Source organism: Protopterus annectens, chromosome 8.part0 (genome assembly GCF_019279795.1).
Source record: "Protopterus annectens isolate FY-2018-M chromosome 8.part0, PAN1.0, whole genome shotgun sequence".
NCBI lineage: Eukaryota > Metazoa > Chordata > Ceratodontiformes > Protopteridae > Protopterus > Protopterus annectens.
Window position 1 is genome coordinate 641,632,166 of NC_056741.1, and position 24,479 is coordinate 641,656,644.

Genomic DNA, 24,479 nt, shown 5'->3' on the forward strand with positions numbered 1-24,479 from the left:
TAGTTCAAAGTAGTTTAAAATAGTTTTAAACATTTATACAGATATTTTTTTCTGTCAGTCTATAAAAAGTTTTTTCAGTGTGTGTGCGACTGCATAGTTTGGTTAGTTAAGCTGTCATAATTGCATTATAGCTTAGTGTTGTGCTTTTTTCTATAGTTACCTTTTCTGTCTAAGCCAGCACATTTTTTATTAGAGAGCAGCTGAGCCCGTTTTTAATTAAGAGGGATCTTCCATTCCTGGTGTGATTGTTGTTGTTAGTTAAACATATTTTTCTATCACTTAAACAGAGGTGTGTTGTTGTTGCTGCAGTTATCATTAAAGTTATATATTTTCCTTGTTAAAGCTAGGTTGTTTAAATTAGAGAGCTGCAAAGCCTGTTGTTACTTAGGGGGCTATTTTTCCTTTGATTTTTTTTGTGACTAATTATTGACTATTGTACCGTGTACAATGTCTAAGCAAGGTAAAGAGGTTAAACCTTCTGGATTTAAGAAGTGCCCTAAGTGTAATCAAAAAATGTCAATCACTGATGGCCACACTGAATGTGTTTACTGCCTGGGAGCAGTTCACTTACAGGAGTCGTGCTCTATTTGCCACTCCCTTAGTTCCAGAGTACTTCATGAGAGGAAGAACAAATTAATTTTAAGAGGACTGGTGAAATCTTCTTTTGCAGATGGCTTGTAACAGGGTCATAGTCCTGCAAAGTAGTCCATTTCTCCCACACAAAGATCTGATAAGACTACAGAAAGTTCAAAAAGGTCATCCTCTACTGCTTCAGAGGGGTCAGAGCCATTAAAAAAGTCAGCAAAGATGTCTCTGAAAATTTCCAAATCTGTTGCATCCGAGAGACTGTCCACCTCGGCTCCACTGGCATCAGAGCCGTTAGTTTTGCAAGTAAAGAGCCCGTCTCCTGATCTGGAGCCAGTATCTCCTACATTAAGGTCCTCCCTTTTACAGACCACAGCATCACCAGCTCCCACATCTCGATCCTCTAGAAGCCTCTCTGACTTTGACGTGGATTGTGTGGTGCAGAGACTATTGAGGATGCCAGCACTGGCAAAACTTTTGTCGGAACTGAACCAGAGGGCCTAGGAACCAACCAGACCTGCCCCTTCCACATCGATTCCTCCTCCGACCCGAGCTGCAGGTTCGGAGCTGGAATGTATGGAGCTGATAGTGGTGGAACTGTCAGAGCCGAGACCTGTTGCAGGATCTTCGGCTCCGACTGCTCCGACTACCTCGGTGCCATCCGAGGGGTCTAGAAGCCGACATTCTCCAGTCATGTCCGGGGAGGAGAGCCGAACTGAGTTTTTTTCTGATCCGATCTTGCCTCTCTGGGCCTCGGTGCTTGTGAGTTCGGCTCCTACCTCAGCTTCGGAGCCGACCCCCATGGTGCCGGGGGAATCTTCTGGGTCTTTGAGCCAGGGGTTTCCTCTGATCATGGCTAGGGGCTTTTGAGGCTATGAGGAGAGCACTGTCCCCACGGGCAGTTCCACTTTCAGGTCCAGCCATTCCTCCCCCAAAGGCACCGGTGTCCGTCTCAGCACAACCGAGTCCACACAGACATAGAGACCCAGAGCCTCAGGATGCCCCAGCGGACAAACCCTTCTCTTTCGAAACCTTTCCGGAATGCCATTCTGAAGAGGTCCCTCAAAAGAGATTATGTAAGAGGAAGCATTTGGACTCCCCACAATGGTCAGTCACGTCAGACACAGACCTCGATGATTCAGTAGGGTCCCCACGGTTGCCTTCTGAGGATGTCTTCTTTGCGGACATCCTAGAAATGCTTAAACAGAGAGATGGCTGGAAGCCTATCACCCCTTCTGACAAGGAGTCTGTTTACCTGAAGGCTTTCGGGTCTCACCCTTCCACCACTTGGGTGTCTCCACCTTTCAACGAGCTTACAGAACTAGTTTGTCGGAAGGTGTGGGAGTCTCCAGACACAGTTGAGCTTGTCCCTGGGAGGCCAAATAAATTTATCACTTCCCCGGAAGATAAAACTTTTCTGATGAAAGGTGTCCCAGTAGATGCTATGTTGGTGGTGGCAGCCACAAAGAAGGAGTTGTCGGAAATGTCCACATCTGTTCATCCCTCGAACACAGACTCATGCACGATGCAAAGTACGGAAAGCACATGTTTTCTTCAACAACCTTTACATTCAGGTTCCTAAATTACCTTACCCATTTCACTAGATTACAAAGAGATCGCCTGAAGGAGCTTGGAGACACTCTCCAGGGTTCAGTAGCTGCAGTTGTAGCAGATAAGGTGTCATCCCAGCTCTCCACTCTTAATTCAGTAATGAACTCATCCATGAGGCTCATTTCTTATGCAGCCGTTGGAGTGAGTAGGTCAGCGAGTTCAGGAATTGCCCTTTAGAGACATTCCTGGATGTGGTTGTGTAACTTCGTGGTACCATTCAAGTCATCCTTTATTAACACACCTTTTGATGGCTCGTCTCTGTTCAGGCTTAAAGTCAATGAAACACTAACCAGGTGTGAACAGGAAAGAAAAACTCCCTCTGCCATCGGAGTCCATTTTTCCACTCCTTCTAGACTCTACCCCAAGGGTCAAAAGGGGGGAAAGATATGGTTTCCCCAGAGAGCTTTTCAAGACACACATGGTGAACCTTCCTCCAGGGGCAGAGGAGGAGGTAATAATGGAAGATGCCGCCCACACGGCAGAGGGGGTCTGCAGAACAAGGGCGACAGAGTATCTTTTTTTTGGTAAGCCCTTTCAGCGCTCCTAAAATGAGGCCTGCCTCTTCGCCTCTGGAGGCAGTCGGGGTCGCTTATCTTTGTACCTAGTCTCCTGGCTAAAAATAAAAGACAAGTGAGTATAAAGCATCATATCCAGAGGTTACTCCATATCCTTTTCCATGACCCACATATCAAAAACATTCTGGATGTTCCACCCATTCACAGGAAACAAGCAACCCTAGAGATACAAAAGTAGCTAGTAAAAGAGTTATCCAACCAGTCCCCACAGACCAAATATTATCTGGGACTTACTCAAGGTTTTTTTTAGTTCCAAAGAAAACAGGAGACTGGAGACCCATACTGGATCTCAGCAGACTGAACATATCTGTAAAAAAGACAAAGTTCCGGATGGTAACACTGCAGTCGATACTTCCCTTTCTGGGAAAAAACAGTTGGATATGCTCTATAGACCTCCAGGATGCATACTACAATATAAAGATGGACAGGCCATCGAGGATTCATCTGCGCTTTTGGCTGGGAGTCATTCACTATCAGTTTTGAGCTCTGCCCTTTGGTCTCACTACAGCACCCAGAATGTTCACCTAATGCTTGGCAGTGGTTATGGCTCACCTGAGACATTCAGGATTCCAAGTGTTTCCATACCAAGATGACTGGCTCCTAACTGCCACCACCAAGCATCTACTAACACAAGCAAGAGACACCACCTTGAAGCTCTGTGCTCATTTAGGGATTACAATAAACTATGAAAGGTCTGCCTTATTGCCATCTCAACATGTCATTTTTATAGGTGCAGATTTACACACTACTACAGTGATGGTAAAGCTTCCACCAGAAAGGATACAGGCCCTGTGAGCACAGGTGTTAGACCACCTCTTCAAAACAAAGACTCAAGCAAGGAAAATTCTCAAACTACTGTGCACGATGGCAGCAGCAACCAACGTAATTCCCCTAGCTCAGATGCACATGAGAATTCTACAGTGGCTTCTTTTCACACAGTGGAACTTCCAATGTCTCACCAGATAATATTAACAGAATCTTGCAGAAAAGACCTACATTGGTGGCTTCAATCAGACCAAATGACATTAGGTTGACCTTTTGTTCTCCCATCACCACTAGCCACAGTGACTACGGATACTTCCCAGATGGAGGGGGGACATTATCAGGGAAGAACAGCCCAAGGCACATGGTAGGATCATGAGGCCCATTTGCATGTCAGTGTCCTGGAGATGAGAGCATTGCTACTGGTTTTGCAAGCATTCCAAGACTCTCTTCCATTAGGAACAATTGCAGTCCAGACAGACACTCAGTTGTATGGTATATAAACAGACAAGAGGAACCAGATCTTACCCCCTTTGCCATGAGGCCTTGAGAGTATGGCAGTGGGCAGCATCCTCCCAACACTTTCTGGTAGCGGCACACATCCTGGAGAAATCCAGTGTGATAGCAGATAAACTCAGCAGAGCAATACTGTCCCTGAAGCAAGAAGTAGCGGAAATGATTTTCCGAAAATGTGGCCAGCCTTACTGCAATCTTTTTGCTACGTCCACGAATGAGAAATGCAGCAGCTACTTTGCCCTGATCCCCCCTCCAGGGGAACCCCCAAGGGATGCACTTGTGCATGAATGGCCCCTGGGTTTCCTCTACGCTTTTCCTTCTTTTCCATTGATACCCAAAGTTCTTCAGAAAGCCAGCACATTGGAAAGGACCTTAATACTTATAGCCCCTTACTGGCCTCACCAAATTTGATTCCCCCTTCCTATGTCCTCATCTTCAGGAGGAGCCTTGGATTCTGGACCCAGAGCCAGATCTTCTGATCCATTCATCGGGGGCTCTCCATCCATCCCTTCAGACCCTCAAGGTAACAGCTTGGCTGCTCCAATTCCAAATATAGCCAGGCTATAAAACCTTTCATCTGCGGCACAACACATTTGATATCTTCTCACAAGACATCAACGAGAAGATTATATCTCAGCAAGGCACAACACATTTGATGTGTTGTCACAAGACATCAGCAAGAAGATTGTATCTCAGCAAATGGAAAAGATTTTCAGTTTGGGCCATAGAGAATCATATTGACCCTTATTTGGCACCTATATTTTCCATTCTGGAGTTCCTGACAAAGCTTTTAATGAGGGAGCAGAGGCAGCTACTATTCGAGTTCAATTGGCAGCAATTTCAAATTTTCATTTTGTGAATGAGGGACCAAATATTGTGTCCCAAAGACTTTCTAAAGCTGTTCTGAGAGGCACTAATCTTTAGAGACCACCCATTAAGCCCCCACTACCATCATTGAACCTGAATTTTGTACTATCCCAGATAATTCTTCCCCCCTTTGAACCTGCATGATCATGTGACTTGAAGTTCTTAACGTGGAAGACTATTTTCTTAGTGGCCATCACCTCAGCTAGGAGGGTTTTGGAACTACAGGCATATTATGTGTCAAACCCCCGTATTTATTGTTCCACAGTGACAGGGTATTACTCTGTACAAACCCGTTTTTCCTACCAAAGGCATGTTCAGAATCCAACCTAAATCAGTCCATAGACCCACCAGTTTTTTCCCCAAGTATGGCAATAAGGCAGAGTATATATTACACCAACTTGATGTTCATAGACAATTATGTTTCCGTTTACACAGAACAAAAGAGTATAGAATGTCTGAACAACTGTTCATATTATTTTCAGACTGCAAAAAAGGTGCGCCAGTAGCAAAAACCACTCTATCTAGGTGGTTGTCACACTGCATTTTGTTCACTTATGAGTCATTGAATAAACAGCTGCCAGACAAAATAAAAGCTCACTCTACCAGGGCTTTTTCCACCTCTTCTGCTTTTTGTGCAAAATTACCAATAGATACCATTTGTGCTGCGGCAGCTTGGTCAAGGCCCCATACCTTTATCACTCATTACAAAGTAGATTTGGCCTCCAGGGACAGGGCCTCCTTTGGGTCCACTGTTCTGAATAATGTACTTCTGTGAGCCACCCAAGAAAGATGGTGATAGGGACGCTGTCCCATCAATAAAGAATGAAGGCGAGATAGGACAACTTCACATAAAGAAGCTATGTACCTACCAAAACGTTCCGTGTGAGTTGTCATCTCGCCTTCATTCATACGTCCCTCCTTCCTACCCCCAGACTGTGGCTTCTAGTGGATAAAGAGATTACTGATTGGCACCTGTTGTGCTTTGACTCTATTCTGGTCTTATAAATAGTAGGCAGTTACATATAAGCATTAGTACACAGGCAGACAAGATCTGGGGAAGGCACTAGAGCATCATGGGATATGGATAAGCTACGAACTAGTTGAAGACCTCCAGCTTTTGTAAACGGCCGAGTCAGAACCGAGGATCGATTTCAAACCCATCAGTAAAGAATGAAGGGGAGATGGACAGCTCACATGGAACGTTATGGTAGGTACATAACTTCTTTTTTTGTTGTGAGCACCAGTCGAGATAGAGGTACATATTTAATACAAGGACATATATGTATTACTTGAACATTCACCATTTTTATTTAGATACATGTGTGTATATGTCATATCCGTCCATCCACAACCCTTTTTTTCACATGGGGTAGGGATGTCACTTTAACAGTGACAAACATCTAGAGCTAAGGTTCACATCATGTGCATGTGCGTGCGTGCGCGCGTGTGTGTGTGAGTGTGTGTGTGTGTGTGTGTGTGTGTGTGTGTGTGTGTGTGTGTGTATATATATATATATATATATATATATATATATATGGGATCTGTACTGATCCCCAAATGACAGCATCACCGAATCACTATCGGCCGGGCATACTTACTCGAAAGTTCTTTTTACCGTACAAGCACTTTCATGTAAGTATGCCTGTTGCAGAGGTCGTACTATGGTGCGGATAAGAGAATATTCCTTTTTCCTCACTGTAGTGCGATCTCGGAGTGAGACTATTAAAGTAGGGGGGTGTGGGGGACTGTGCAGGGGGGCTTGCCCCCCTGCATAAAAGTATATGTAGTGTTTTTTCTTTTAACACACTTTAATGAAAGCGCTTTCGTTAAAGTGTGTTCGGTGATTGTGGATTCATACTATTGAACTTTCATTCAGTAGTCCTAGATCCATATATATATATATATATATATATATATATATATATATATGTATAGTAAGCATATTTTTTGGTCTGTCCTTATGTGTGACCCATCTGTGACCCTACCCTTCCACTATGTTTTCTGAGCCTGAGAATCTTCATATACACATATCTTCACACTTGGATTTTCTTTTAGCTTATCGTAATACTAGTGCTGAGGGCAAAAAAAAGGTGGCGCTGTGTGTGCCAGCGGTGGCATCAGCTCGAGTGAGAAATGTACAGCATTTCTCTTCTTTTCCACATAAAGAAAAATGGAGAAACAGTTTCTGAGGCTTTAAAGGAAGGTGCAATCACTTATAGCAGAAAGAACTTACTGGAAATGAAGGAATTAAGCTTGTTGTGCAGCTGGATGTTCGGCCTGTTGTCTGTGGAGTCTGACAGACCTACAGCAACTTCCACACTCAAGCGATCTTGGAATTCTATCACTGCATGGCTCAAAATGTCTAAAACAGCTATTAGGAGCTTCTACAACACACTGGGAAAGGATCAAGAGGAAAAGATATGAGAGAACCAGGAAAAGAGGACCAAGGGCTGGAGTTACTGCTAGACTGAAGGCAAATCCATTCAAGCTTGCCCTACCATCCTTACTTCTAGCAAATGTGTGGTCTCTGGAATATAAAATGAACTAAATAAGTTTGGAAATGGCATCTTAAAGTAAGGTGAGAAACACTTGTGTATTTATGTTTACAGAGACTTGGCTGTATAATATTAATGACAGTGCAGTACAACTGGAGGGGCTCACTCGGTTTCATGCAGACAGAAACCATGCACTCAGTAGGAAGTTTAGAGGAGGGGGTGTCTGCTTCTGTGTGAATAACAAGTGGTGCAGAAACTGTGACACTGTATTAAGCCACCACTGTGCAGATGTAGAGTTCCTAGCAGTGAGATGCAGACCCTTTTATATTCCCAAAGAGTTGAATGGCATCATCTTGACAGTAGTGTATATACCCCCAAGTACAAACACTAGTGAAGCTCTAACTATGCTATATAACTCAATTTGTGATGCACAAAATAAAATCCTGGATTTTGCACACATTATTGCAGGAGATTTCAATCAGGCAGAGTTGAAATCAATATTACCCCATTATTACCAACATGTGGGATTTGCTGCAAGGGGAAATAACACCTTGGACAAAGTGTATACCAATATTAAGGTGACATATAAAGCTGAGCAACATTCACACTTGGGTGGCTTAGACCACATTACCATTATGTTAATGCCAGTATATAAAACAGCACTAATTAGGGAGAAGCCCACTGTGAAGCAAGTCAGAGTATGGCCAGAGGGTGCAATCACAGCAATGAAGATTGCTCCGAGAACACAAACTGTAACATATTTAAAGAGGCTGCTACAGTTGACCAACAGATCATCTTGGATGAATACACAAAAACAGTGCTGGCATATGTATCTAAATGTGTAGAAGATGTGACAGTGAATAAAAATATTATCATAAAGAGCAAACCAAAAACCATGACTAAACAGGCAAAGTATATGAGCTTGTAAAAGAACACAGTGTGGCATTCAAGATGAATGACAAAGATGCTCTTAGGGTGACAAGGGCAATTCTTAAGAGATGGATAAGGGAGGCAAAGAGGGCATATACAAAGAAAGTACAAAACCATTTCACTGACATGAGGGACTCCAGGAGTATGTGGCAGGGAATAAAAACTATAACTACAAACAGACATCAACTCAATGTGATGACAGCACAGAATTCCTGAATAGGCTGAACACCTCCTACAGCAGATTCAAGGTGAGGAACTGCTCCAAGGCAATGTTACTCCCTACAGACCCAGGTGATGAAGTGCTCATTCTAAAGCAAGCTGAGGTAAAAAAGACTGTGTCAGGTGAATCCAAGAAAGGCTTCTGGGCTGGACAACATCTTGGGTAAGGTGTTAAAGAACTGTGCTGAACAGCTAAGCACTGTACTGATGGATATATTTAATATCTCCCTCAGCCAAGTGAAGGTACCCAAGTACTTTAAAAACACAAACATTATACCACTACCAAAGAAAGCCACTCCCTCTAGCTTTAATGATCATAGACCAGTGGCCCTCATGTCCATCGTCATGAAAAGCTTTGAAAGGTTGGTCAAAAAACACCTGACAGCAAACCTTCCAACAGCACTCACTTAATCCACTGCAGTTTGCATACCCTGCAAACCACTCCACAGCAGATGCCATCTCTATTGCACTGCATCTCACAAAGGCACACCTAGAAAATAAAGGCAGTTATGTCAGAATGCTGTTGATTTCAGTTCAGCATTCAGTACAGTGATCCCACAACAGCTAATAGAAAAACTTGTCCATGTAGGTGTTAATAACCACATGTGCAACTGGATCATGAACTTTCTGACTGGAAGACGCCAAACAGTATGTGTAGGTAAGAATTCCTCAAAGAGCATCACTGTCAACACAGGAGTACCTCAGGGCTGTGTGCTAAGCTTGCTACTGTTTACTATCTTGACCCACAACTTTAAAGCCAGATTAACACCACCCACATCATTAAGTTTGCAGATGACACTACAGTTGTGGGCCTCACTAGCAACGGAAAAAAAAAAAGCTTACAGGTAAGAAGTGAATACCTGATTGACTGGTGTGTCAGGTATAATCTTGACCTAAATGTCAGCAAAACCATGGAGATCATAATAGACTTCCGAAGAGTACAACCAGCTCACTCTCCTCTCATGATAAATGGAGAGGTAGTGGAAAGGGTAAAGAACACAAAATTCCTGGGAATCTATGTAGCAGGGCATCTTTCTTGGCCAGCCAATACCAATCACATAGGAAAAAAGACCCATCAACGCCTGCACTTCTTGAGAAGAATGAGGAAAGCAAGCATACCCCCCTCTAGCCTCTCCACCTTCAACAGGGGTACCATAGAAAGTATCCTGATGTGCAACTTCACGGTGTTGTACGAAAGCTATTCAGCTGCAGATCAAAAAGCCCTACAAAAGATGGAGTTGCAGAGAAAATAACGGGATCCATACTTCCAGTGATACAGAATCTATACACGACACGTTGTTATGACAGAGCAACAAAAATAATAAGTGATCCTACTCTCCCTGCTTTTGAACTGTTCACATGCCTGTTGTCAGGCAGAAGATACCCCAGCATATGGTGTAAAACGATCAGGTTCAAGTGCAGTTTTTTTTCCCCTCGAGCGATTAGACTCTTGAACTCTGGTATTAATCACAGAGTTGTGAGACACTGACAAGTCTTGTAATAACCAAACAATAGTGCAATAATAAGGCATCACAACAAACTTAACAGTTTCAAAAAACAATGCAGCTCCGGAAACAATAAAGGCTGTCTTCTTGATTCCAATGTATTGCAAACAACCACAGAACAAATACTTTGATGAAATAAAAACAGATTTATTAGTCCACCAGATAAATCCACCATATAAAATACGAAAAATAACTAATGCATCCACTGATTGAGCGCTTTCGTCTCCATTCGGAGACTTCTTCAGAATCAATTAACAAATTAAACCTTTCTTCTTATATATACCAAAAAATGGGCTGGCAATTCAAACTAAATAATTGGTAACATTTCTTAAAGAACCACCTTGCTTCTCTGTCACCAAACAGTCTTTTCATATAATACAATATAAGTGTATAGTACTATGTAGTGTTTTTGATACACGTCCAAACAACAGTGGGTAAACACCACCCAAGAATTTTGTAACTTCACATCTCAATATAATAAATTAAATTAGAATATAATTTATATATATATAATATATTTTATATAATATAGTTGGGGTCAATCAGTTCCAATGGAATGTACACAATTCCGTATATTTCCAACCTGTGTCTGCAATCACCCAAAAAATGAATGAAAGCCAGTGTGTTTATGTACAAACATTTAATATAAAAAATATATAAAAATATATATATATAAAAATAAATATATATATTACACATATTCATATTTATTTTTTGTTTCGTTTACAACCTTGGGCATTTGGTTACCAGTTGAAAACTTAACAGTTTACAAGACAGTTATGTGCAATACAAACTGCTAGGTATTCTGAAAAGATAGAGAACATGAGAATTACATTGTGTAATAAGTATAGATGCAATAAGGAACCAATCAGCTGCTATAGTGGTGTATAGAATAATTGCATTAATAAGTAATAATATAACTGTCTAAGAGAAAGATAAATGTTAGGTCTGATGCATGTGTAATTGTATGTATGTATATTTCTCTCTTCTAAACATGTGTAAGTGTTTTATGTGTTTGTCTTCGTAATTCAAGCATGATGCGTGTAATTTCAGTTAGACTTCACTTGTGCTGTCTAAATGATAATAAAGTTTACTTTGACTTTGATTTTGCTCTCTTGAAGCTTTTTTTTTCCTCAAAGACTTCTTAGATTCGCACATAGTTGCTCAATCCTAATTACACCTCTGCCCTTAGTAGCAGACTTCTTTTTTTGAGTTCTGATAATCCACGTCTCCGCCCCTCTCCCATCATAGCATTTCACACAGATTATAGTCTCACTATCTGTTTTATTATATACTGTATTAATGTAGGAAAAATGCAGGACTAGGTGCCTACATTATTATTTGACATTATACCTGGTACACTGATGAACAGCCAGATACACAGTGACTTTTGTTCTTGCTTAGATAAGGAGTTAACAGCACCAATTGCAATAAAGATGCAAAATATGAATGTACTACTGTTCCATTAATTGTCATTGAATATGATCTGTTTAAGTGCTCTTTGAGTAAAATGTTTGTTGTAATTTGTATGGTTGTTTATATGAAAAGTAGAAATGTGTATATTACTTGTTACTGCTGTGTATAACTCCGATGAAGCTCTGAAAAGGGTAAAAGCAAAACTGTGATTTAAACAAGCAATACCAACTTCAGTCATGTTTTCTCATTTTTAATAAGAATGCAAAGTGATCTTTGACACAAATCATACGTAAGAAGTTGTAACACTGCTGTATTTTAGTAATTCATATGCCAATATCAACAGCAATTGTTCCTGTACAACTAGTTTTCCCTTTTTGTTGCTATACATATGTATGTGGGTGTGTGATTATATGGTAACCCATCAAAATTCACTTTATCTAAAGTCCATATTATCAAACACATAATATCAAAATACAGATGTATTGAAGAAAGTGAACTACAACAAAAACAAGTGATTTTGCAGGGGGGCAAGCCTCTCTGGATCTCCTGTGCCCCATTAAATTATAATATACCACCCCGATTGCACAGTATTGGAGAAAAAGAAAAACTCTCCAATCTCTGGTATGCAGCAATCTAGCACTGATTAATTTTGAACCATATTGTGCTCAATAAAATTGATTCAAATAAAATGCATTTGAAATGGTTCCAAGATGGCTACACACTGATCAACAATTTAATTTCAGCTCACCCAGTGTGATAACAGAAACAGAAAAGGGGCAATAATTATGGCATTTTCAGTAAAAGTCACTGGCCAGTAAGTACACTGCCTGGATGCAGCAAAGAAGAAATTAAAGAGCCTGAAAGAAAGTCAACTAGAAAAGGTGAAGAGAAAACACTGACTGGGAAGAATTCTGCAGCTCTTTATAAAGCAAAAAACAGTTCAAGCTCCAGCTTTGGTCCAAAAGATGGCTTCCAGTAATTTAGAGAAAAAATAAGTCAGACTTGCTCAGGGCTGATTGAAATAAATGAAACATTATAGAAGTATATCAACTCAAATAAAAGGCTGGAAAACAGCTATTCTTATGAACTGATAAAACTGTAAAAATCAGAGAATGAAATGATAAAATACTGGTTGAGTATGAGACTTTTCAAGAACAGCTGTTTAAAAAATGGTAGAGTTAGATTTCAAAGCATGCAGAGAAGACCTGACATTTTCTTCTGTACCACAGAAACTGGAAGAAACATACTGTATTAATTTTATGAAAGCATAAATAAGTAACCAAACTAGTATTCTGCACCAGGATTTGTTAATTGAAAGACCATGTAATGTGTATGCCCCAAACCTGGCCATGAGAAAGCAGTCAAGACCTATATTAGTTAAGATGCAATCATACCAGCAGAACAAATTGATCCTGAAAAGCTTGTGGTAGAAGGGCAACGTATTAAAAACTGGAGACCATAGAGTGTTTGTGGAAAATGGTTATTCACTGTACACCAGCCAGAAGAGAGGCAAATTTATCCCAGCAATCAGGAAATGTTGAGAGGCAAGTGTGAGGTTCAAGCTGCTGTATCCAGATGTCTTCAGAATATTTTTTTCCTGCAAGATCAAGGTCATTTTTGATGTAAAACAGGCTAAAGGAAGAATACAAAAGTTAGTCATCAGACAGAAAGGAGCACTACGTCTCATGATGGTAAGGCTCATAGAGAGACACTGCCTGTGAAACATTTTCCAGTGTTCCAAAGGAAAATGCTTGAGAGACAGACAAATGTACAGGAGATAACTACTAGACTCAGGAGTACCTTGGATTTGAACCAAAGTCTAGGGTTGGGAGGTGGAGATGAACAAAAAGACCAACATATCTGAAATTAGTGAATAATTGTGAGACTATAAGGAATTAACCACATTTGTGAAATGTAGCTTTACAAGACAAAGTGGCTAAGAAAGAATGGATTTTTGTTGGCTTTGTTAAACTTGTGGGACTGACAGGCATATGCTCCACTTCATGTCACTAATGTTTGGAAGGACACTAAGTGGGAAAAGGGGGAACTATAAATAAAACAATATTTTCCTTAAGAGTATTTGTATAAAACATTTCTGGACATAAATTGCATGTTATATACTAAAGCATTTTCAGTGATTGTTGCATATGATAAAGATACTATGATAAACAGGTACTTCTTTTCTTTGTGGTTTTAAGAAATATAGCCATTACAGTGTAAAAAGATAAGAAAGGCTGGACAAAAACACATTTAAGTCAATAGGTTGTATTCCTGGGCTTGAGGTTGAGATGTAAAAGTGCACTGATTGTAATATATGAAGAACTGAAATGTTTTCCTTTGGGTTTTAATTGGTGATTGCTGGATTAATGTTCTTGGATTAATCTAATGACAATTTGTGTAAACAAGTTTTTTTTTTAATAAGAGACCATAATGTAATGAATAATTTTCTTTAAGCAAATAAATGTTCAGTGTCAGTTGAGAACACTCTAGATGAGGGTAGCTGTACATTGTGTTTTTGTTTCCATGGAAACAAGCTGGCTAAAAGTGAAGGCAAGAAATTAAGAGGTCAGGACATTGTTTACTATGAGAAATGTAAAATTAACTAAAAGATACAATGGCAAGCTGCTCAGGAAGTGAGCAAAACATAGCAGCTTTTATGATCTTTTACTAGAACGGTGTATAATTTAGTTTAAAAATAGCCAGTGTACTTTTTCGTAATGCTAGCAGTTAATGTTTTCTGAAAGCATGCAAGTTGCTTTTCTTATCTGGGAGGTGAATTAGTGAATAAAAATTAGACAGGATGGCAGTTAATGTAAGTAGCAGCACAGGCTGCAACATGAGACTTATCATGGATAATCTTAATTTTAGGTTAATTAATGCCTATGGGTACAGCTATTGATTTGGGGCAGTTCTTCCTATCAGGGAGGTTAAGCTTTATTATTTGATGATATACATAATTTGCATGTTCATTTTAATTTAATAAGTTTTGAGGGTGTTCTGGGGGGTGTTTTTATTTTTTGAGGGTTGTCATTAAAACAAAAGGTTTTGCGTAATTCTACATAGGTTCAAATGGAGATCACAAGAAGCAACTGTATAAAGAATCAGCCTGCCAAACATTAATGGGTACATGTAACAAAGTAAAACTGAGAATAAACATTTTAAAAAGCTTTCTTATATAATAGGTAGAATAATAAAGTATTATCACAATGGCTACAGTAAACATATTATTTTGGAATATGAATGGCCTCACAGGTATAGACAAAAAGGTAGGAGTACTGAATTATATTAAAAATGTATAGTGCAAATAACAGTGGTACATCAGAAACATTTCAAAAGAAATGACTATGTGAATTTGATAAAGAGAGGATATCATGATGGGTACTAAACAGAATATCAGGGGAAAAAGGAAAAGGGGAGTACTTATACTAATTGCTAGAGGAGCTCCAGTAGTGACAGAAGAGTTGGAAAAAAGATAGCAATGGTGGATTCATGCTCTTAATGGGCTATTGGAAAGGGAGGAAAATTAAGCTGGCATATATCCATATTCAACCTAAAACTGCTATTACGGAGCTAAAGACATTTTTGAGAGAGATAATAAGTTTTTACCAGGGAATATTACTTACAGATGGGGACTTGATTTGTAACAGTGAGGGGGACCTGGGGGACCTAGAAGAGAAAATATAACAACAGATGGTAGATTTCTAAAGATATTTATGAAAATATTTGGTATGTAAGATGTGAATTCAGTAGTAGGAACCCGGACAGAGTATACATATTATTCCCTAAGGTACAATAACTGGGCTAGACTAGATAGAAATTATATTTCACAGGGAACATGTGCATATGACTGAAAGCTTTGGCACTCATACAATAAATGTTTCAGATCATTCACTGATAAAAACTAAGATAAAAACACAGGATAATGAAGTAAAAATGAGATACAGGCACTTTACCACCCTACCTGTTAATAAGAGAGAAATTAAAGAAATTGGTAGTGGAAATTATTTGTGAGTAATTAGAGACAATAGAAATTTCATCAGAAGTGATAGCTAGTGAGTGTGATACTATTAAACTGGAGTTTAAAAATAGGATAGATATAAAAGAGACAGAGATAAGTTTAAGAAGTAATAATTATTTAGAGAATTGCAGAGTAAGGAGAATCTCGCAGAAGAAGAGACGCAACTGCAGAGTGCTGAAGAGAAAATAAGAGATTATTTGTATAATATGCATGAGTTTAGAAAGACTGCTTTAAGCAACTATTTTTGATAACATCTCCAGGGTACAAAAACATTTAATACAATGCATTAGGCAGCAGAAAGTAGAACAGGTCATCGCCAAACTTAGAGAGTCTATAACTAGAAAAGTAAGTAGATATCCTGTAGTAGTATTAGAGCTGTTTGGGGAATTTTATGAAAATTTGTATAAAGCAGAGAAATGTGTATGTCAAGAAAGAGCACATATGGAAGTATGTATGGAAGACTTAAGCATGCCAAGATTAGAGGTAGATGAGGCTCAGCAGTTAACAGTTAAGATAGGAAGAGATGAGATAAAAATGATGGTGCATAATCAGTCTACAGGAAAGTCTCCAGGAGTAGATGGCATTCCTCTGGAAGTTTGGAAGTTAGGAGGGAAGAAAATAATAAAGATCTGGAAGATGTTGTTTAACAGTATTTTAAAAGGAGCTTTCTTCAGTAATGTTGGTGCTTCTTCTGTGGTATCTGTAATATATAAAGATGGTAAAGACCCATCAGATACAGTTTCATTTAGGCCCATTTCAATTTTAAACCATGATTGTAAAGTGTTTATGTCTATAATAGCTAAGAATGGCAAAGGTTTTGCAAAAATTGATAGATACGGATTGATGTGGTTTTGTGGAGGGGAGGCCAACATGACAAAATTAGTAGAACAATAATGATCCAAAGAGAAGCAAAATGTAAGAAAATACTGCTGCTGTTGATGGGTCTTAATGCAGAGAAAACATTCAACAGAGCAAGCTGTGATTTTATAAGTAGGGCAGTGGAAGCATTTGCATTGCCTGATACAATAATAAAACTAATTAGAAGGACACATGAGAGACTGGAGGCAAACATTAAAATGGGAGGATTCCCTTCTGATAATTTGTGTCAGAACAGAGGAACCAGGCAGGGGTGAACTCTTTCCCTTTTGTTGTTTGTGTTATATTAAGAGCCACTGACAAAGAAAATAAGGGACTCAGAAATGCAAGGATATAACTGGTATGATAATCAAGAAAAGTTGCCTTTGTTTGCAGATAATATTATTTTGTACCTGATATGGGCAGTGCAGTGGTTAGCATTGTCGCCTCACAGCAAGAAGGTCGCCCGTTCAATTCTCAGATGGGATGCCTTCTGTGTGGAGTCTGCATTTCCTCTCTGCGTTTGAGTGGGTTTCCTCCCCATGCTCCAGTTTCCTCCCACATTCGAAAGACATGCATCTTGAGCATTTTTCCCCAGGCCTCCAATGAAAATGGGCACTGTCCCAGTCAAACTTTCCTTGTAAATAAATGTTAAATAAATAAAATAAAATAAAAATAACACCAGAAAAGGACAGTTTCTTTTTTTTTTTTTGGGGGGGGGTATAAAATTAATGAAGACAACTGTAAACTGTAAACTATGTACCCGCACTTGAATTGGCTTAGCAATACCTGTATTTATGGGGATGTGATAAAATTAAGTATTTAGGAATGTCAAGTTAAAAGGGATTCTTTTATTGCAGCTATGGATATGTTGGAAGAGACTAAACAAATGATAATACAATAGATATGGATAGGAAGATACAAGTAGTGAAAATATTTTTAGTCCCTTTAATTTTATATGCAGGTCAGGCACATTTTTATCAACCAGAAGAGAAGTTATGTACAGTAATTAATAAAGATTTGAAGGATTTTATCTGGGAGGGGAAGAGGGCAAGGGTCAAGTGGGATAAGTTGATCCTTCCAATAGAATGAGATGGTTTAGGATTACCTGATTTGAAGTGTTATTTTAGAGCTACATAGTTAAGGTTCATATATGTAATACAAACAGACCTTTCTCATTCAAAGTGGAAAGGGATGATGGTGAAGAGGACGGTGGGGGGGTTCAAGAAATAATGGGGGTATAGGATTTTGGGTGCAGATCCTTAAGTATCAGAAAGTTTTCTAAGAAGTAAGCCAATACAAGGAAGGGGAAAGAAGATTCTTCCAAAAGGGATGACTGCACTTAGGGTTAGACAGAATAGACAACAGGGGGCTGGAATTTACTGGGGAAAACTGGCAAAGGAACTAAGATATTAGGAACAATTAGCTATAGAGGGAAAGGTAACAGATTGGGAAGAGGCCAAGAAGACATTTGAACTGCAGGCTATAGACTGCCTTCCCTTTCAGGGATTGATGTTAGTGTATCGGCAAAGAGAAAGGGATCAGGGAATCCTTATTGGAAGACCTGCTCTGGTAGAGTTTTTAGTTGAATCTAGAACAGAAACTGCTTTTAAACAATGGATGGTTAGTAAGGCATATAAAGTATTGCATGATAACTATATGAGTCAATTAGAAGAGGTTAGAAACACTTGCGAAGAGATTGGATAAAGAACTTTAAATTATGAATTAAACCAAAAGAAACAACCTGGATGCACAGTACACCTAGAGATTTTTGTAGAGCCATGGTACTTGCACATAATGGTGACCACATTGGAATTAGAGACGTCATACAAAGAAAGTGGTGACTTTTTAAAGTGTGGGATGAACATCTTTCAAGTTTTAGGGGGAGACCACTGGTGATTTTTCAAAAAAAATAGTTTTAAAAATATACTTGAAGGAACTAGAAAAACTAGGATTGGTTATAGAAAAAATGGGACCCATAAATATGGGATATGTAAACAATGTGGCTCCTTAAAAGAAGGGAAAATATTTATTTAACTGGATATGGTGTCATAAAAAAGTTCTCAACACTATAATTGTAGTTGTAGAGTGTTGTCTCCTCTTACACTCGGTCACTGTTTTCTTTCATGGAGCAGAGCCTGTGGCCACTGCACCTGACCTTGATATTGCAGGAGCTCTGGCACAAGGTCATACACCTACTTTGCTGCATTTTAACTGTAATCAGTTACATACATGCCAGCTGTGATTGCAAGTCTCTGTGAAATAGTCCATGCACTGTAAGGACCTCTTATCAAGCTGGCCACTGTCCCCTTTAGTTTGACCAGTAGACTGTACTGCATAAGCCAATTATTTAGACTCGGGAAGTGACAGACAACCTGTTATACTTGCATCTCTTTGTTAATTGCTCTGATCTGGCTGTAAACACATTTCTTTCAGTTTTAAATTGACCTGAGGGTGTCACTGTAGTAGAATGCATTGCTAAATATCCCCTCAGTGTTATCTCATCTTACACACAGTCACTATCTTCCATCATAGAGCAAGTATGATTCATATGTTATTACATTTCTGTTTGCTCTAATACTGCATAAAACAGTGAAAAGACTTTGGTAGTGTGTTATATTTTTAACACTTTCATTCAGATCAGATAAGCTTTATGATGAGCATGTGAGCATGTTTCTCTTTAACACGTACTTAATGTGAGTTGCTGGTGTTCTGGTATATATATATATATATATATATGTGTGTGTGTGTGTGTGTGTGTATTTTTTTGCACTGATTTGACTTACTACTTCCATGAATGTTTTCTAAGTGATGGTGTTATATTGTGCTTAGCAGTGTAGTTGCATATTCTTATAATTTGCTCGATATATCTGTATATTTACACTGCATTACTGTGGTTTTCTATCAGTATACTTCCTGCTACAACTACTTTGAGCTTTAGTACATACACTTTTTACCATCACTCTGCTCTTATATTTCAACTGTATTTTCTTGCTCTGACTTACTGTGGTCCTTCTTCCATCTCTTTTTTGAATAATAAGTAATAACTTTATTGCCTTAATATAATTTTACAGCTTAGTAGAGTTTTTTGTTTCTTTCATTTTAGAGTCTGTGGTCACTATATCTGACCTCAATATTGCTGGAGCTCTGCCACAAGGTCATACACCTACAAGTTTACTGAGAATTTCGTGATTGTTTAATGTAAGCATATTTATCACGAAGAACCTTGCTATTTATTACTTTATTCAGATACATACATGCCTGCTCTGTGATTGAAAGTCTGTGTGAAATAGTCCGTGCACTCTAAGGACCTCTTACTACGTTGACTACTGTCCCCTTTAGTTTGACCAGTTATTTAGTGTCAGGAGGTGACAGACAACCTGTTTTATGTGCATCTCTTTGTGGATTGCTTCTTTCTGGCTATAAACTGATTGCTGTCAGTTATCTATAAATTGATTGCCCTCAGTTATAAATTGACCCTCTCCAAATGACCTTACTGTTTCTATACATACACTTCTTTTTCTTGTTTCCTACTTCACTATCTGTGTTTAATTTTTATCCCTATTCCCTGTCTTTCTCCCTTGCATACTGCTTTGCACAATATAATCACAACCCTCCCCTAATAGTACATATCATCTAGTCCACACTGCATCTTTTTCTTTTCCCAAATGATTTCTTCTTATTTTGACTACATCATTTTACTGTAGCCTTTAATGTCCCTTAATTCTTTACATGCCAGAGAAGATACTAGGACAACCTACCTCTCTTCTTTATAGAAAATACTTCTCCTTACCTATCCTTTCCAAGCTTTCAGAATCCACTATCACTGATTCTGCTACTATCTTGAAAGTTCTTTTCTTCTTCATTGCTACTTCCCCACTACCTGACATTTATAAAGTACAGATTCCCATACTTAATTCTGATACTCTTCTGCTTATCCTCTTTCCTCTGCTCCTACTCAGCCATCTTTCATCCTACCATGACTCAGTAATATATCACAACATCTCTCCAACTCTGTCCAAACCACCTATCCATACTTCCTCGTTGCGCTCTCCACACAGTGCACCAAATCTAGTTAATACTGCCCCTCACCTTTATTCCAAATACAGGCTGGTTAATTGCACTTCAACTCAAACCAAAACAAAATTAAGTGCAAGAATCCTCTCCAAAAAACAAGTACGCATAATTCCCCAGTATATTAAAATCCTTCTAAGAGGAGATATACACCCTTATCCTGGCTCCACTTATCACAGTGAGCACAAAGATAATTCTCTCATACACTTCTGTAGCCCAGCAACAGCCAATCCCTAACCCTGGTGATCTAATTTTTGCTGCAATAAATGTTAAAAGTATAAGAAACAAACTGCCGAACTACATGCTTAGAATACCTAACATAAGCCTGATGTTCTCGCAGTAACTGAAACTTTTATAAACCCAGCATAAACAAAGTTATACTTTATTATCAGTAATCATCTTCCATTCTATACAACTAGACATCTCACACATCCAGTTAAACAGAATAAACAGCATATTTATAAAACAACACATAACCTTTCCAAGTTTAACCCAGATATGGTCATTACTACACTATCATCTATGAACTGGAACTTCATAAAAATCCTCCCCTTAAACAATGCAGTAATAACTTTTCTAAATAGATTTGCACCTCCTAGAAGGAAGAGACTGAAAACAAATAATGCAATTTTGCTATCCAAAAAGAGTAGCATGCTAATGCAGGATAGCGAAACAGCATGGAAAGAATGGCAAAATTTCAAAATGGTTCACAATCGTACTAAAAAGCAAATAAATGAAGACAAAAAAGTATACTATAATAACTTTCAGAATAATACTAAACACAGCCCTAAAAAATTTTGGACATCCATTAAAGAAATCTTACATCCCTGGCAAAAATTCAACCCAAACCCCTCTCCCAATAACTCACCACTCGAAACTGCAGTACAGTTCAACTCTTATTTTATAGATCGTATAGTATCTCTAACCAAGGATTCCTCAACATCTAATCTCAACCCTACCCAACAGTCACATACCACCACATCCACTTTCACCTTCAAACCTGTGCCACATCCTATATAAAGCTATTCTTAAACAAAATTAAACCATGCTCGTCTTCAGCTGATGACCTTTCAAGCAAGTACCTAAAAACAGCAGCCAGTAGCATTGCCTATCCTGTCTCAATCCTTATAAATAGGTCAGTACAGGGACCCCACATTCCCTCTCTCTAGAAAAAGTCAAACATTATCCTTCTGTAGAAAGGAGGAAATTCAATAGACATTAATAACTTTAGACCTACAGCAATCTTATCTTCCCTCACCAAAGTACTTAAAAATGTATTCAGAAACAATTGCTAAACTATCTCCTGTGGGAAGAACTCCTGTGCTCTACACAACATGGCTTTCACTCTTCTCATAGTACTAGCACTGTCCTTCTAACCTATATAGATACTGTCAATAAAGCTAGAGATAATGGCAAACTAGACTCTTCCTTATTTTTAGACTTGTCTAAAGCCTTCGACACAGTTTGTCACAACAAACTTCTACTTCAGCTGTCTTCACTAGGTCTCTTACAGCCCTCCTTTCTGTGGTTCAAAAGCTACATATCCAACAGGTATCAGTCAGTAAAACGGCACTCCACTCTCTTTCCCTCCCAGTCACTGCTAGTTTACCAAGAGGCTCTATCCTTGACCCCCTGTTCTTTAACTTTTTCACCAACACCCTCTATACTTCCACACAACAGGCCACCTTAATACAATACACAGATGATTCCACTCTCATTTGCACATCTGACAACATGGTACACCTTTAAAAAAAAATACTCAGGAAACTTTTAACAGCCACTGAAACAAGGCTTTATAACTCACAACTCATGCACAACCCAAAAAAGACCAAACTACTACTTTTTCCCCAAATCCCTCTCTCATGACAAAACAAAATTTGAAGTCCTCTCTCTTGATAATACAACTATTGAAGTCACTTCTCACAGCAAACTATTATGGGTAATAGTGGATGATAATCTTCTGTTCGACTTAAATATACATAATTGCATAAGAAAACTCATCAAAACTAGGGATGCTGTCCAGTGCCAAAAACTTTCTCATACATGCAACTAAGACTACACTTACCGCCACTTATCTCCTTCCCACTATTCTTTATGGTGCTACCATCCTTACTAACCTCCAGACTTCACAAAAATTAACATTTGAACATTGCTATCACAAAGTTGCTAACTGTTCAGTACATAACCCTTTCAGAACCCAACACTGTATAGTACTGAAAAGCCTAAATTGGTTAGAACTGCCACATCAACTAACATATACACAACTTCTTACCAACTATAAAATTATCCAGCATCCATCCACTTGTCCAGCACTAAAAAACATTCCAAACAACTATGTTCTCACTCGGTCATTGCGATCCAGTGACCAGAATCTCCTATCTCCAGACCTAGCAAATCTGCTTTGCATTGTCTGTACTCTTACAAGGTTGCTAAGGCCTGGAACTCCTTATCTGTATCCATCAGATCTATACCCTCCCTCCCATCTTTCAAAACCACTCTGAAAGACTTCCTAGGTAAAATCTGGCTTTGTTTTTGCTCAAAACCAGGATAAACTGTATCCCTAAATGTGAACAAGTACCTTTTAATTCCTTATACCTCCTTACTCTCCCTTCTTCACTAACTTACTTACTGCTATCTAATTCTCTTTTTTGACTTTCTCTTTAAATATACCATAAGCCTGTTTTCTGTTCACTTCATATTGCAATTCCTATTTGTGTTAGACTAACTTACCTTTAATTTCTTTACAAACTGTCTAAAATTTCTCTAAATATTAAAAGATTGTCATGTACCTTGTATAGATTCTTAACCAATGTTTTTATATTATGTCTAACTAGTTATAATTATTTAAACTGCAGATATTTTTGTTTTATTTTTAAAGCTTGTAAAATTATTGTTCTTAAAATGTTTTAGAATAATTTGACGCTTTTCTCTCCGGGCCTCTGCTGAAAGTGGTCTTCTACCCAGTCAGACTTTCCAGGTAATGAAATGTCAATAATCAAGGCACGATATATACAGCTCAGTGCACTAAGTGCCCCTGTATTTATATTGGTAAAACAGAAAGGCTTTCGGAAGACTGAAAATATGAGCATCTATATGATGTTCAGGAAAAACATGACTATAATGCCCTATGTAGACAAATTGAGGGAAATTCAAAACATGAATTTTTATTTTATGTATTGGAAAAGATAGAAAGTGATCCAAGAGGAGGACCCTGGAAAACCTGGCTGGAGGTCAAAGACTGCAGTGGCAAATAAGAACAAATGCCACTGGTTGTTATGGGCTTAATGAAGCTCTGTCTATTTCTAGAGTTTTAAAGATGAAGTCTTTCGATATTTAATATTGTTACAGCATCAATATTTACATTTATATATTTTTTTCACCCAAACAAATACTTTTTAACATTTTACAATGTATTTCATATATCTTATTATTTATTCATCCACTACTTTCTATGCACATGTTTTTTATGGTAACGTATTTATGCAGTCCCTTTTCGAGCTGTGAGTTCAGTGAATTTGTGTTCATCATGAAAAAGTGGGTATATTGCTTTAAGGATTGAAATTGAGTTAAGTTAAACAATTTTAGCAATGTTTGAGTAGGATAAGGGTTGATTGGTGCAGCAATGTCATGTTTTTAGTGTTAAATAGTTCTGAAATAAGGATTGCACTGGCATTACCATTTTGATGAAGTTTAGTATATAAGGGACAAAGGCGCTTAATAAAGTGATATGATAAGCCATTCAAAAGGGAACAATGGGAAAACATGTGTGGCTTCCAGATATTCAGCTAAGTGCAGAAAATGTAGGATATTTGCCTGGATGTATTTGTATAAGTATTTTATACCTGAAGCAGAGTCCAAAGAATTTTTTGTCTCAGGTAGATGGCTAATGCAAGAGGCATGGTGGGGAAGAAAAAGGTAACTTGGAACATATGTTTTGGGAGTACAGTAAGCTGGCAGAGTTTAAAAATTCCCCATGGAGTACTCTTTTCAGAATTATTGGGTGTGAAAATGGGTGTAACGTTTTTCTGAGCTGAGACGCAGGATCTGAATT

The 24,479-nt window shown here is 38.6% G+C and overlaps 1 protein-coding gene across 1 annotated transcript in view; it reads left to right on the forward strand.

Annotated features, from left to right (window-relative positions):
- CACNA1F (calcium voltage-gated channel subunit alpha1 F) overlaps positions 1–24,479 on the forward strand; it is a 4,101,209-nt gene that overhangs the window by 2,684,933 nt on the left and 1,391,797 nt on the right. The gene's annotated exons all lie outside the window — the stretch shown is intronic.